At 42.4% G+C, this 16492-nt stretch overlaps 1 protein-coding gene across 3 annotated transcripts in view; it reads left to right on the top strand.

Annotated features, from left to right (window-relative positions):
- The window catches only part of gdpd4a (glycerophosphodiester phosphodiesterase domain containing 4a), a 52752-nt gene continuing 36260 nt past the window's right edge, over positions 1-16492 (top strand). For 2 of the 3 annotated variants that reach the window (XR_011693449.1, XM_071496313.1), the window contains exon 1: positions 1-7024. The gene's annotated coding sequence lies outside the window, so the exon portion shown is untranslated. The remainder of the gene's footprint in view (positions 7025-16492) is intronic. The other variant, XM_071496314.1, reaches the window with a different exon arrangement.

Here is a 16492-nt window from a genome sequence, read left to right as displayed (position 1 = left end):
CTGGAGCAAAACAGGAAGGTTTACAAAGGGCTGAGATAGAGAAAGTTGTTTTTTTTTTAAGGATGAGGGGGGAGGAAAGAATGAAATGAAAACAGGCTGAAAAACGTAGTGCCCATGATCTTGGAGAGATTATGGGTAAAATAAAAGATGCAACTGAAGCCTCTGTTCCACTGGAGATTAAAAATGTGTGTGGGGCAATGAGGAGACTGTGACCCTCTTCATAATAATACACGACACAAATACACAATGTTTTCCACATCCTGTTTGTGTGATCAAGGGTGACTCTTGTTTTTTTTTTGTTTTTTTTTAATTCTGTCACGTCCTTGCACGCTCCTTCATTGTATTTGTATTTTGTACTGTAGTATCATTATTATATGTTGAAGACAAAACTAGATCCTGGCGTCTCAGGGGAGAGAGAGTGTGTGTATGTATATATGAGAGAGAGAGAGAGAGCGTGCATTGATTAGTTGTTGCAGTCATGCAATGCATTATGTGTGCGCGTGTGTGTGTGTTGATTGATGCCCCTCAGTGTTGCAGTGGAGCCCCTGCCCCCCCTTTTTATTATTGCTCACCATTACATAACAGTCTCCACTGCAGAGGCAGAGCACTGCAGAGGACTCCTGACACACACACACACACACACACACACACAGATATTTCCTCTATACAATCTCTCCTCAGGTAGGCATTTCAAATTTATGTCTGTTTGCATTTTAATCATCTATTTGATGCTTTGATGGTTTTAAAGAAACCACGATGAGCTCCACTTCTTCACAGTCACTCTCAGGAGGTGGCAACAGTTAAATCATCCTTTACATGAATGTGTTCAACTCAGATTTAAGATGAGCAAAGACAAACTTTGCTCCTTTACACAGGTAAATTGAAAACAGCCTTCCAGTGTCAATTTCTATACATATATCATTCAACACAGTAAAGCTCAAATATCCAAGTAAGGTTACAGTGAGCAGTTTTCTTTTTTGGCATTTTAATAACCTGAAATCAGGTTTTGTAAAATTCCCTGTGCATGCAGCATATTCTTGGTGTAATGAAGTAGACTGTGTTCAGATGACAACTAGCACTTCTGTTGTGTATTTCATGTTCACGTGTCAAATGATGCAAAATTTGTCATGAAAGACACCAGGTGATGCCTCAGCCTCTCATTGCAATACAACACAAGCTCAGGCTGAGGACCCCTAATCTCTCCTTTAAGAATAAATAAAACTTGCAGTCTGCTAAATGTGAGTCTGATTTCATTTAGCTCTTCATGAGGAAATGTGTCGACCAGCGGAGCAGAGTGCTGCTGGGCAATTGTATATGTCTCCATTTAATGTTCCTCATGTAACCAGCAGGGATCCTAATGGACTGTTCAATCACTCCGCATGGCTGGGAGGGAGGGAGGGAAAGAGGAGCATGGAGTTTCAGTGAAGAAGAAGAGGAGAGTGAAGAGAGAGACAAACATGAGGACTGACATAAATGTAATGAACCTGTGGATGTCAGAGACAGATGAATGAGAGTGCGGTGTGTCGTACAGTCTGCCTTTTCCTTCTCAGAGTGAAGTCTCTTCCACCATCTGCATGGTGGTGGAGAATGAGAGAGGACTGTAATTTGATAGAGCACAACATGAAGTTTACTACGTGCTGACTCAATGTAATCCACTGTGAACAGGAGCATCAGTCGGATGTCTGACATGTTCAGCACACAGCAGTGACTCAGAGTGGAAAACAACACATGTTGTTTAGTTTCTCTCATTTGAAGGCAGCAGACTGTATCATCTTAATATGTTCTCAAAGAAAGTTCGGGTGTTAGGGATTTTAGCTTGGTATTCTATCTATCTATCTATCTATCTATCTATCTATCTATCTATCTATCAAAGTTCTACTAGAAATAGCAACAGTCCTACTGTTAAATTGCAGCTCTATGAACTAATGCAATGTGGCTCTCTGGCAATGACAGTCAACTGACATGCACCCCTTTGGTCAAGACTGAAATATCCACTGTCAGCAGTTTATGTTTTTACTGCTTCATATTCATAATTCTCCATATGTTTATGTTTTTGCCAACAACCTCTTCTATTCTTTCTACCTGCGTTTTGATTAAAGAATAAGAAGCAGGACACTTCTGAGTCTCCACACTTTAGTTCCATATCTCAGAGACTGTTTTATGTTTTTGGCTGGACTGCAACTGTGGGGCCAGCCCTATAATCATGAATGTCAGTGAGTGAGTGACTGACTGACTGGCTGACTGACCATAGCTGAGTGCTCATAATTCCACGATTAGTCAGCTTAATGGCACATGACTAAGTTAGAGTTTCCTCATTGTAGGGGGCCTTTAGTTTCTTTAACTTAGCACTTAATGATGGCCTCTCTCTCTCTTTCTCCCTCCCTCTCTCCTGCTCTCTCATGCTTGGTGTGTCTTATGTTTAGTTTTTTCTCTGCCTCCTTTAATGACAGTGGCACATTTAATAAATGCAGTATTTTGCTGTAATGTAATGTGACACTCAGTGAATTGGAAGTGCAACTGTGCTTCCCTGCAGCCGCTGAGTAGTCAGGAACTCAGGGTGGCTGGACAACTGCCCGACTGAAAAAAAAGGCGTAGCCCTTAGCGGATGGTTCACACCCATGTACTAACCAAGTACATGGCTTGTCATGGCTGCTGTAGTTCTTCAAACAGAAGCAGATTTGACACAAAATAAAATGCAGCAGAATCCCTGTCCTGTGTGGATGAGGTGTAAAGACAGGAAAAGTTTGTTCTGAAAGCAGTGTGATGACATAAAAGAAGCATCAGTAGCTGCAACGGTACATCCTATTCATAGTAAAAGTGAAACAGACTGGTATTTTCTGATGACCTCACTTGATGCAGGGTGCTGTAGTTGGTAACAAACGTATGAGAGTGTACTGTATAGGCTCTGCTGTCATCAATACCCAGACTACAGTTTAGTCTGGATTATAACAGATGGTGATTCCCAACATCCAGAACTATCCAGTTCAAAGTTTCTAATCTTTAAAGAGGCTTTAACGGTCTGAGTGTGTTTTACCTGGACCTCTGCCGCACTGACTGAGCTCTGAGGCCACAGGTTGCGAGGTTATGTAGAAGTTGTCACGAGTTTCGTACGTGTCCATTCTCTTTTGGACTAATTGTTTGCTCAGTCAACAGGTTTTTTTTATTCACTATCATCACCCATGCACTGTAATAACGTTCTTGTGTGTGTGTGTGTGTGTGTGTGCCCTTCATAAAAGTCACTGTTATAATGGTTCTGTTACCTTGGTGACCCCTGCTGTGTTGACCGGATTTAATGCGCAATGATTAAAGGTGCACCAAGTCGCCATGGCAACACTCTGTGTAGGAGTTGCATAAGCAGAGAGAGGGTGTGTATGTGTGTATTGATATCTGTGTGTATATCTCCTTGTGTACAGCCTGAGTCTATGTGCCTCGGTCCTGTGTGTGTATGTGTGTATTGAAGACTGGTTCTCTTGACCTGAAACTAAAGGAGGTTTTATTATTCTGTCTTTTTTCCTCCCTTTTCTCTCTTGACAAACACTTGATAACTTGTTGTCTTTCACTATTTTAACTCATTTCTACTTACTGCACTGCTTCATATTCATACCTGGGCACTGCACAGTTTAACCACAGTCTGCTGCTGATGGGCTTTAAGCTGCTCACATGGGGCAGTGTTGTGTCTTGTTCAAACAGTATAAACAGCTTGACCTTCAAAGTCAATGCTGTTCTGGAGCTTTCTATTGCATTACACAATCCTCCTCAGCAGATGGAGCTTGCCACGATGACATGGATGCTCAGATATCCATTTGTCCGAGCGCTTTATGGAATTCTCTGCCATGTTGGCTTCAAAGTTGAGCTTTATATTGCTTTGCCCTGAGGTCTGTCTGTGTTCCTACAGTGAACCAGCTGAGTATACTGTTATCAATAGTCAGGAGTAATGATGACCCAAAACACTAAAATATAACTGGGTAGTCTTGTTTGTTTAGATGTATGATTTCCCTCAGGCAAAACTTGGTGTTGCAGCTGAGTTGAGTTTATGAGAGTGACTGAAATTTGGATCAGGCCAGACCTGGCTAATGTCTTCTGCTCTGTTTTCAGCTGGGATTCACCATTGTTCTGCCTGCTGTCATGAATTTACTACCACATTCCCCAGTACCCACCAACGGGCCCATTTAATGATGTTTGTTCATTCATTATGCACAAGCTTGTTGTTCTGTCTGTGATTAAATCCCTGTTTTGATCTTGTATCACGCATAGAAAGTTTGCTATTACATAACAGAACTGAAGACACAAGGGGAAGATGAATAGAGGAGAGAAAGACACAGTCATACTGTAATTTATTTTAACATCATCATGATTAAAGGCTTAGCTGCAGTACTTGTCATACTTGGTTACATTCCTGCAGCTTCAGACACACCATGATATCAGGGAACATATAATCCAACAAGTCTAAGGCAAAACCATATGACTGGACTACGTATGGTCAATATGTGACATTGAGGATGTAGTTGAAAACTGCTGTAAACATCTTACATCATCACGTCCTATTTGCATTCAGCCTAGTCTCAGCTGGTTTCAGCCCTTTACCTGTTTGCTTCCCTCCTCCTCTCTCTGCTCACATTTACACCATTTTAATGCAGCTGAATTCACAATGAAGCTGTTCTCATTTACATGTTTTTCTGTGTCTGTTGTCACACAACAGAACAAGTTTGAAATAGTGACTGAAATGTGGCCCATTAAGACTCCATGTTAAGGTCTGAGCCATTTCCAAGCTGCTGCTCTCACTGCAAGAGTTTGTAGTTAACACTAAGAGTAACCAGTATTAAAATAGTAATATCCCTCCTGACACCGGATGTCAACATAATGTCAGAAAGATGTTTGACTAACCACTCTAATGTCAGACTGACATTAAATTTTGGTTGGAAATGAAAATCGGGTTGACATCACAACCCAACATTCACTGACAGACACTGTGATGTTTAGCTGATGTTCAGTGGAGGTTGGGTTTGCTCACAACTAGACTGTCAATATTTTTGTGTCCACATTACCTTGACATGAGACATTTGGATTTTGGTTAACAATACAACTTTAAACTAACAAAATATCAACGTCAGCTGTCATCAGTATTCTATGTCAAATTAACGTTGGCATTAGACGTTGTCCTGACATTGAATTTTGGTCACCTGACGCCACAACCTACATTCAACCAAATACCAACATCTAATGACGTGGGTGGCCAGTTTCATGCCTGCTGGGCACTCACTCACTCTGCCTGTTAAAATGTGCTTCAGATGTTTGGACAAGTCAGGTGGAACATTACAATACAGCCTCAAAAGGTCGGAGCGTTCTTCGTGGCATGTTGTGTGTTGAATAACGTTGCCATGCGTCATGGATGTATCTTGGGCATAAATGAGGCTCTGCAGAGAAGCGTTCTTTCTTACTATCTGGTAAATCTGCCACAGTGTTTCCCGTTCATCTCCTACACTAAATTTGTCCAACACAGTTTCAAAATGAACCGAAAATTTATTTACACTTGTCATAATATAGCATAAAAGATGTCTATGTTGTAGTTTGCTCTGGGGCATTTATTTGCTCAGCCCTTCCTTGCCCCCCTGGGGATGCACAGAGCAGCTCGCCACAAATAGACTCTAATTCTGTGAAACACTGCACCATTACAATAGCAATGTACCAAGGTGCCAGCGTGGCTTTTAAAGGGAGTGAGAGATGGCACTCTGGTTAATTGCATGTTGCACCCGGAACATTCCCATGGTTAGATCAGAGCAACAGTGGATATGGACACAGCCTGAATGCACTTGTGTCAGGGGCTTTAGACCGTGTGCTTTGGACTTTTAAGATAGAGCCCAAACACTGCGCTGTGATTTTGGCCATACATACATTCAGCTGACCAGTGGTGGAACAATGATCACTCAACTCTAGTACTCACTCAGTCACTAAGTCCTGATTATAGGACTGGCTCCACTGTTGCAGTCCAGCCAAAAAGAACAAGATATGCAGATCAGTATGATGAACTTGTCAGCACAAGTTATTGTATATTCCATGATTTTTCTTTTTCACCACCCAAGGTTAAACCAGCCATAAGCCATAAACCATCCAACACGATATCAGAGCCTAAACTGTGTGTGTGTGTGTGTGTGTGTGTGTGTTGTGCTTACCTCACCTGGCGTCTGCCATCTCTCCACACCTGTCTGCAATCAGCTCAGCACTCACACTTCAAGTACGCCATCTCTCAGCCAGTTCAGTGGCAGATTTGCTCTCGGCTGCCAGACAATCCATTCAGGCCGCCACAAACCAATTCACCTGCCGAGCCACAGCATCAGCTCTCAGCCTTCACAGCCTTTAACCCTCATCGACCGCACATCCACCAGCCTCATAACCGCAGACCACATGCAACCACTCATCTGCCATTACCTCATGCTGCAGCATGATAATGCATGGGCTGTTGCAGGTCCCAAGGATGTTTTAAACATGTGACATGTAATTTATATTTATTGATTGACTGATTTTCTCTAGATGTACCTTGGGGCCCCAGAGGAGGTTAATCAGGCCATGGGTAGACACTGGTCTGGGGCCCAGTCCCCCAGCTGATGCTCTACTGTTTGTGAATAAATCTTCGTGCCACGCAACACACCATGACGCGATGACCGTCAGACTTACTGAAAGAACCCACGGGGTGGGAGGTGTCACCTCGGGTGTCTGCGTGTGGTTCACGCTGTTGAGGTGTTTTCCTTCTACCTCAGTTGTGTTGAACACAGACACAATAACCACAGCGGGAGGCTGCTGGAGGCGCGCTCTTCTGACGTCAGCAACAGGTTGGTAGAGCTCCTCGCGGCCGCCTCTCGCGCCCGCAGTGCTCCTCTCGCCCAGCCGGAGCGCGTGCCGGTGCCGTACGTCCCCGCGCCCTCAAACAGGCGGCTCACGCGGAGCTGCCGCACGAAACCACTGCAGCACGCGGCTCGTTCACGTCGGAAAGACCGAAGCGCTCGTGCAGCAAACAGATGTTCTCCGGGTAAGAAAATGTTTCCTTCTGTCTGATGATGATGGTGATGATGATGGTGATGATGGTGATGATGATGATGATGGTTGATGATGGTTGATGATGATGATGATGGTTGATGATGATGATGGTGATGGTGGTGATGATGGTGATGATGGTTGATGATGGTGATGATGGTTGATGATGATGATGGTGGCGGTGATGATGATGATTGATGATGATGATGATGGTGATGATGGTGGTGATGATGATGGTGGTGATGATGATTGATGATGATGGTGGCGGTGATGATGATGATGATGATGATGGTGGTGATGGTGGTGATGGTGGTCATTTCTTGGCTGTGTGGTGTCCGGCTGCTTGAGCGACCTCTACACGGCGCAGCCCTCTGGAGACAGCAGTGCGTCTCCCCTGGTTTCCATTAAACATAGTTTTATCGGAGACTCTGGGTCTGTGCTCCCCATGGCTGTGTCCATTCCCTCCCTTCCTACGGCAGGTACTTCGCTAAAGTTGGAAAGATATTTACAGATGCGTAGTTCACGGATCAATAACTCATGAGCGAAAGGATAAAACTCAAACATCGCCTCTTTCCTGTCGCGGTGCACAACGAGCCGCGCACCGAGCTGGAGGAGCAGCGCTGGTCCCTGGGAGCAGGCGGCCGGCAGAGCGCAGGGACCGCGGGCAAAGTGCAGCACCGCAGAGAATATTCAAAACCTTCGCTCTCATACTCCTCGTGTCATCAAAATCAAGTCGCACATCATTGGTCTCCTGCTGATTGTACTGCAGCACTTCATTTGGAACGATGTACTTGGTCTTAATTTTGAAGTAGGAATATTCAGTAACTCCAGTCTAACACACTGTAGTCTCACAAAAATCACTTTTTAATAAATGTGCAAAACACTTCAGAATTCTCTGCGCACTTTTTCATGATGGTGTATTGAGTGTAGATGAAATAGGGGAAACATTAATTTAAACAATTTTAGCATAAGGCTGTGACATAACAGATTGTGAAAATGAGAATAGTTTTTGAATATACTCGATCTCTGAACTGGACTGTCCCATGCTGGGCTGTTAATTGTTCTGTCAGTATTGAGCTCAAATGGCATTTTCTTCTGCAGAAGGTTAATTTGGTGACGTCGTTGTGATCGATTGCATTTCCTGCAGCTATTTGGCTATTTGGTGAATAACTTTTCTGTTGGGCTGCCTCATTGTTAACCCACTGATCAATACAAGTTAAGACTCTGCCAGAATCTCTGTCCAGATTCAAGATTCCCAGTCATTCAGTGAGGTGTCAGGACGTCAGATAGCCTACACATTAATCACCTAGCCAGGGTCAGTTCATAGACCCACAGCTGTGTAAGGAATAATGGATGTGAATGGTGTATGACAAGGTACGGACTTGTTTTCATCATCATGGGGAGCAGAGATTGTGTGAAAATTGCCAGAAATCTCTGGAAGCCCCAGCTTGACTGAAATGGCTGGCAGTTTACTGAACAGAAAGATGCTGTGTTGAAAGCACAAGGTTCAGGGAACAATCTGTGGGCGTCCTGTTGCCTGTGCATAGGATTCAAAATGAAATGAAAAAGTAAAAAAATGGTAAACAAAGTTTACAGAATTCAGGCGTTTGAAATGTTTCTGAAATGATTTGGATTTTTCTTGGATTTGCAACCTAGTCTGACTTTTGATCCTTAAAAGATCAGAGGTTCTTCTGGTTTTGAAGGTTCTTTTGTGTGTGGAGCCTCTTTTTTATGTTAACATCCATATTTCCATCCGTAAGCCACGTCATTCATGTTTCTCTTGTGGGCCAGCAGTGAGTGATGATGAACACAAACTGTGGCAAACTGTGACACAGCTACACAAACATGCACATACAGGGCTTTAGCATGCAGACAGCAGACAGCCAGAGAGCTTAATGACGTCAGTGTCGTTCCATCATTCAAGGCTACAGCATAGCACATAATGGTGTCCAGGGATCTGAAAGTTTCCTTTAAAGTATCAGACACAATCAGTAATTCATATGGAGACATAGGGGTTACCCTCACAATCCAGTGGCAGAAAGGTAGAGTTTTCATCTATAAATTTCACTGTGTTCTAACTATCTTATGTGAATATACAGTAGGGTGAGGGCTGGCCTTTAATTATGAGTCATCTTGTTCTAACACTCTGTCTTTTTTGGTAAAAAGTCCTGAGATCATTTGAGCTTATCACTTTTGCTCACCAGTAGCGCTGTACCCAGATTAAAAATGTCCAAGTCAGCTGGTAGTTGCCAGTGTGGGCTGATGCCTCTGTGTACACTGACGCAGTAACAACAGGGCAGATGACTGGACTGATAGCGTTGGGGCTCCTCTGTTCATGAGTTGAATCATCAGTGTTTAGGTGGATCCTTGTTAGATTGACAGGACGTTTCTCCTTGTGAAATCACTTGGCTATTTTTGAAATTCAGTAGCAGGTTTGTTGCTTTTCACAATAAAACTAATTCTAGAGAATAAGCAAACGTGTTTTAGTGTTGGTGCTGTTCATTTAGTCAGCACTGGTTTTGTTGCTGTTAGTTTTAATATAGCGATAACGGGCATGGAATATAGCAGTGACCTGACTCTATGCACACTGAGTGTAAATCACTGGACAGTGAGTGGTGTCAGCAGGACATTTGAAATGTTACAGGAGGACTGAAGGTCTCCCCAAAGATCCCCAAGTTCTCTGAATTCCCATATTCATGTTTTTTATAAGCTGGTTGCTACGGCAATTTTGATTTAAACTTTCTGTACAAGTTAATTACATAGTTTTATTACAGTGAATGAATATTCCCAGAGGCTGACAGAGATCCCAGTCGAGCCGTAAAAAGCAATTAACACATCCTCTCATATGGATTATATCATTCTCACTGTTTAGTGGCTGTGGTAATGACAACGTATAACAAGCTGTTTAATTAATAAATAAGTTTGCTTTAATTAATCTGACATGACTCATTAACGTCATTATTGATACATGGTTCTTTACATGTGTGTGGTCTCTGCTGCCTGGTTTGTGTTCAGACAAACAGATGTTAACAAACTGTTCATCACTGACAAACGGAGATTAGACCATGGACCAGAAATATTCTCTTGAGTTGGATGTTTCTTTGAAAGGCAAATGTGCAGTAAGCTATCAAACGTAGAAAGGCACTCCGAGAAGACAGACCTCTGCCAAGACAACAGACTTGAGAGAAAAAAAAATTCTAGATCTGCCTTAAAATGTAATGTAACAGACACAGGGGAAAACATGATCTCCTTGGTGGAGGTCATTGGTACGTGGCAGACTGTCATTAATGGTGTTTGGGTGTATGTTGAGATAGAAGCCATTAAGTGGTGAAGTCTGTGGGCAAGTGACTTCACCTGTGGTTTCTGTAATGGCTGCTACGCTTGAGGTGAAGTCTAAATAAATCTCAGAATACAATGACAATAATCTGTTTTCCAGAAGAGTTTAGGTTCTCGATGGTTAATCTACTTTGTGTCCTGGTGGTGACACTTGCCACTCTTGGTGATGTCATGAAGTAGCATGAGATCATGGGAGTTGTTGTCCTCTCCCCCACTGCCATCAGCTTCTCCTGGATATGAGTCCCTCTGTGTTGTTCAGTCGGTTTTTACTGGGAGCCCAATTATCCACAGAGGCCTCCTCGTCTCCAAAACAAACAGAACAGGTGATGAGAACCAGTAAAAACATTAAAAGTCAGAGTTTCACCAACGTCACCTAATATTTGTGACATAATAATGATCAAAAGTCAATTTTTTAATAACACTGAAGGATGCACAAGGAGGTATGACAACAGTGACAGATGACCACATCAGAGGGACCTCGATTGGACACACAGATCTTGCTAGGTTGGAAAATTGTTGGAAATATTTAGGATAATGTACACAACCTAACAAAATATAGGTCTAGTCATTTTTAGACTTTCTAATGTGGGAAAGATACATATTACAATTTAAGGCATCATTTTGTAGACAAAGACTGACTGTACTTAGAAAGTTAAGCAGCGGTGCATGCCTGGTAGTTGTTGGTGGTATTGTTAGCTTTGTTGTGATTTGTTTGGACAGTGAGTGAACAGCAGAGAGCTGACTGGTCTGGGTACAGAGGGCTGCATTGTTATGTGTGTACTCCCCCCCCCCCGTGCGCTGTCTGTCTGTCTGTCTGTTTATCTATCTGATCTATCTATCTACAGAATCTTTCTTTTACTGGTGTGTGGCATTTACACATAGCAGTGTTTCCCCAGCCATGGCTTGGGGGAGGGAGTGGCCACAGAGTGGGAAGCCAAAGAAAAGTCCCTACTGTGTTTTGCTGTCATTTACAGTGGCATCTCTCTACTGTCCTCTGCTTTGTTTTACTTTGTGTGTGTGTGTGTGTATATGTGTGTGTGTGTGTGTGTGTGTGTCTTAGCCCCTCCCCACACACAAAGGAAAGACAGCTTTACATCAAAGAATATCAGCCCATCACTGCTCTGGGGACAGTGATGGGGATATGAGCATGGCAGGGAGGCTACAGCAGCTCTGCACTGGGGCTACGATGATAACAGCATAGCCACAATACTTTGGGCATGTGATGCCAACTGTGGAGTTGAGCTCATTACCATCATCACCATAATTATTTTTTTGCTGGTGAAAGTTACAGGTGTGTGTGTGTGTGGCGTGCGATATGAAATCAAACACATTAATTATTATCACTAGTTATTATCACTGACGGTCTTCCATCCCATCCACAGAATTGGATGCTATTTGTTGGGGTAGGAGGGTCAGTGAGGGTTCATACATTACGTACAGGCCAGGATGGGGCCAATGAGCCGCCAAACCGTGAGGATACATTGCCAACCCTATAAACCGAAACGTTGCTGACTGACTAAGTGATCAAAGTGCACCACTGGTCAGATGAATGCTGTGTGGCTGAGTGATGGGTAACACTATAGGTTACACAATTTTTTCAATTTTTTTTTTAGCATGAACAAGCAGTAGCTACTAGAGTTGCCCACGGGGTCAGGCTTTCCCTCTGCAGACACACCTTTGTGTGGTGACTGCATGGCAGGTTAATACGAATAAGCTCTAACTTTCTGAGTGATCAGCTGAAGTCACAGCACAGCCGTGGTCTCTTAAGAGAGTAGGAGAGAAGCAGACAGATGCAGGGCTGAAACTAGGCAGAAATCAAATACTATTCTGTCCAGCTATACGCTAGCTTTTGACCTAATCTTGCTATAAGTCAAAGTAGCTTGAACCCAAACCTTCAATCTTGTTTTATTGACCTGACTCAAGGTTTGATAGCTCCTGACTCCAAATAACTTCTGTTGATATTTGTTGATGTTAATGATTATTAGCTGAGAGCTTCACATACTTTTACACTGTGAATCAATACGAACCAGAAAAAAACCAAAAGGTTTGTTTTTTATTAGTTGAAATAGATTGAGTTTGTTCATAATTGCTACTTGGATGAAGATCTGACCACATTTAAGGAGCAACTTATACATAAATGGAGGTAACTGCAAAGGGCTCAGTGTTACTGTGGTCCTGGCAGCACTGGCAGCTCTGCTATTATAGCTGCACAACTTCAAAGAGAAGCAGCACCTCCTTTTCTTTCCTTTTGACTAATAGAGTCATATTTAGGGTTGGTTATTGTTGAAGCTATTTTCAGTGAGGAACTGAGGCTGTGATATATCATTGTTGATGTGGTGTAGTGGTTAATTCGGTCTGTACTGGAAGGCAGCAGTGCCTGTTAGTCTGACCAGATAAATCCTCATTTCCATCATGTCTGAACAGACTGTCACAGATAGTTTGTGAGCAAGAAGAGTGTGTAGAAAAAGAGCAAGATGTGCAGGTACCTGTATCAGGGACGTGCCTCCACATTGTCTGCACACTTAGTAGCAACATTTTTTCTACAGGATTTTTCTTTCCTCAAATGAGGTGCAGGTGGTGTCATCCTGATCCTGTGCACACAGCTAATTCTAGGGAGTAATTTCAATAAACAATAACAAGATGTCACCTTGTGCATTTTTCACAATTTTGTGACATTGTTTTTGTTTTTAATTATTTTTTTGGCCTTTATGCCTTTATTGATAGGGCAGTCGAGAGAGACAGGAAACGGGGAGGCAGAGAGAGGGGGAATGACATGCAGGAAAGGGACGCCCGGCGCGGGACTCGAACCGGGGTCGCCTGCAGCGAGGGCTATAACCTCAACACATGGGGCGGGTGCGCTACCCACCGAGCTAAACACCACCCCAATTTTGTGACATTGTTAAGATTAAATTAAATAATTAATTGAAGAAATAATCAACAGATCAATCAAGTATGAAAACAATCTTTTCTTTTTGATAAAGTTTCTGTGAGGAAAGACAGGCACTGCCATAATGTCCACCGCATTTGATTGGTTTTTTTTTGTTTTTTTTAACTGTGACGTGTTCCTTTTTGTTGTTGCTTCTGCTGTTGTTGTCTTTATCTAATAATATCTGACATACACAAACTTTAATTATCCCAGGTCTCAGGAGGATTTGTAGTTTTAAATGTCTTTGGGGAAGATGAATAAAAAGTGACTAAATGTCAGCTTTGCGTTAAAACAGCAGCTGAATAGCCTCACCTGGGGTCAGAGGCATAAAACTCTGTGTAGACTCATGAATAAAACTCTGTGTATGCACCAAACCAGAAATGTGCATACACATTATTTGGTCAGAATTATAAAGGTGTGTGTTTGCATGATTCTGTTTTATAAATCTCACAACACTCCCACAATTATCCATAAATGGATGAAGACACTCCCTAAATCCATCAGTCTGCAAACAAAAACACTAGTGCAACAAGTTCAGGCATGGCACAGAAAAAGAACAACAAAAAAGAAACACAACTTCACCGATTGTTGGTCAGATTATAAACAGGAGCTCATCAGTTTACTTTAGTATAATGACTCCAACTGTAAAGTCCTGTTATACTCTTAACTTAATCTTAACTTAATACAGACGTCTTCAGAGAGACATCGAGCTGAGATCATATTAAAATACTATGGAAACAGTTCACAGAATGACTCAGGATAAATAAAGACGATATAATATTAAACAATGCTAAAGAAAACACTGAGCACACAAACAATTATTTCCTCTTATGAAATGTCAAACTGTTTTTCTGTGTAAACAATAATGAATGAAAGCTCTGTGAAGCTGGCTGTTATATTTAATGTTAAATTCTGTATTTTTCACTTCACTGTATCTAACTTGGCTTGCTCTAAGAAAAACAAAAAAAACGTGTACTCATGGTCAGAAGAATGCGTGCGGTGCGGCACAGTCTCACTGCACATTCTGTCTTCATAAATACCAGTTCATGTGTGGAAAGCAGTGTACACATGGTTTTTGTGTGTACACATCATCAGGACTCCTCATCCTGTCCTGACTCTGATCCTCTCCATCACTGGTCCCTTCCTCTTCCTGTGGTTGTGCTCTACTTTCACACCTGACTTATTTCCTGCAGTAACATGAATTATTGCTTTTTTAACTGCCTGTAATAATCAGCTGATGTCTTCAGTGTTTCACCTGCCTTCATGATTCTCATCCTCACAAACTCGACTTACTTGGATGCACAAGAAACAATTTTCACTTGTTCAAACAGCCATGAATTATCAACGCGCCGCCACTCAACATTCTCTTGTTGTTTGGGATACACAGACACTTTGGACAAAACTGCAGCTCTTTTTTTCCTCTTTGGCAGTTTCTCTTTCCTGGGACACTGTGGTGATTATGACATAGCACCAAGGCATCCACATGATGCTACAACTGCAGATACAAATGAGAAGATATAGTGTGTTCTATGAAGACAATCACCAGAGTTTGTCAAGAGCCTGAGGTGGCACAAACTTTGACAGAAGGCAATCCTTCAGCTCTGTGTATTCAGCTCTGCTGCATCTTTCCTCACCACCAGCCCTCCCCTAGTTTTACTCAGGCGGGGACAGTCTCACTCAGCTCCATGATCCGCTGCTGGGTAAGGCCGGCAGAACAAGATGCATGTTGGGACTGCAGTAATTCACTGGCTTATTTACTTCTAGCTTGTGTCATTTCACATGCAAAGCAACACAGCTGAAGAGCTTGTGTTTATTTGTCCACTGTAGTCTCACCCAGATGCCAGAATTCTTCTGTTCATCATTCACTAAACAATATATTTGAAAGCTTTTTTTACGTTCACATATTTCTTTCTCAGCACTGAACCTGCTTCACATTCATACATTTATTACTCTTTTTCCCCACGGGGGTCATTAAAGATTAAACTAATCTTGTACATACTCACATCCTGAAACCACAGTCGCACAGCTTCACAGGAGCAGCAGGGATTAAAGGGCACTGCACAAAATGCTGGAGATTCAAACTTGTGTCCCTGCAGTTACAACAACGCTGGTGTCATTGTTGGAAGAAACCTTGTTGCGCAGACTAAACGGAAGTCGTGAGACTGTTAAAGTGCCACTTGTTTGACGGACATCAGACGTTTTCCATCAGCCTGCTGCCAAGTTAATCTTGTTTACTCTGTTTACCTGTTGGTGTTTCCACGTTCTTCTTATTTTCCCTCCTCGTCCTGAAATGACTGCAGTGAGCTAAACACATTATAAATGGTTAAGTGCAGGCACGTAAACACACCTAATGCATTGTCATTGTGAGTCAATTTATTCCACCTGGGCCAATTAAATTAAATAGAGGTACCTCTATTTCCATCACACACACACACACACACACACACACACACTTTTCTGCTCTCATTTTTTTTTTGTCATTTTAGTCATTTTTAGCAGACGCTTTTATCCAAAGCGACTTACAGAAAGGGGAGGATAGGGCCACTCGGAGCAGGATTCGAACCGGGGCCGCCTGCAGTGAGGACTATAGCCTCAACACATGGCTTGCTCTCAAGCATAATGTCTGTGAGTCTGTTCATGTCATTCTGAAAACACTGTAATAACCTGATTGAACGTGAAGTACAACTGAAATCTATAATGTTTTTTATAGAATCAATATCGGTCTGTATGGTGGCAGTTTACACTGAGACACGTGGATTGGTTTGTTTTGCATCTCTTGGTTGACTGGAATAGAGCCAGCATGTTTGTACTGAACTGAAGCTTTGCTCTCTCCCAGTGTTGCACCTCACAAGAATCAGGTAGTTCGTATTGTTCAAGTTATTTGTGTGCACATAAATGTGTGAGGGTGTCTTTACTGCAGATTGTGTTCTTACTTTATGAGCTTGTATTACATACATATGAGTTGGTGAATTTGGTGAAAATGTTAAATTACCTTCTGACTGTTTGTGCTGTAACCGTGGATGTACAGCTGCAGTCTCTTAATCACCTTTAATACTGGTGAAAACATCTAAACATCCAAGCAATAGAATATCTGGTACTGGTTTCAAAAGAACAGCATGTCAGTGTTACGCTAGTCTGGCTCTGCATTAGCCTCTGTGGATTCTGTAAGAGAAAGGTCCATGTGAATAAGTGCCGTATTTC

Source organism: Trachinotus anak, unplaced genomic scaffold (genome assembly GCF_046630095.1).
Source record: "Trachinotus anak isolate AG129_WGS33_773 ecotype Australia unplaced genomic scaffold, CSIRO_AGI_Tana_v1 ptg000014l, whole genome shotgun sequence".
NCBI lineage: Eukaryota > Metazoa > Chordata > Actinopteri > Carangiformes > Carangidae > Trachinotus > Trachinotus anak.
This window is presented reverse-complemented; position numbering and strand designations above follow the sequence as displayed.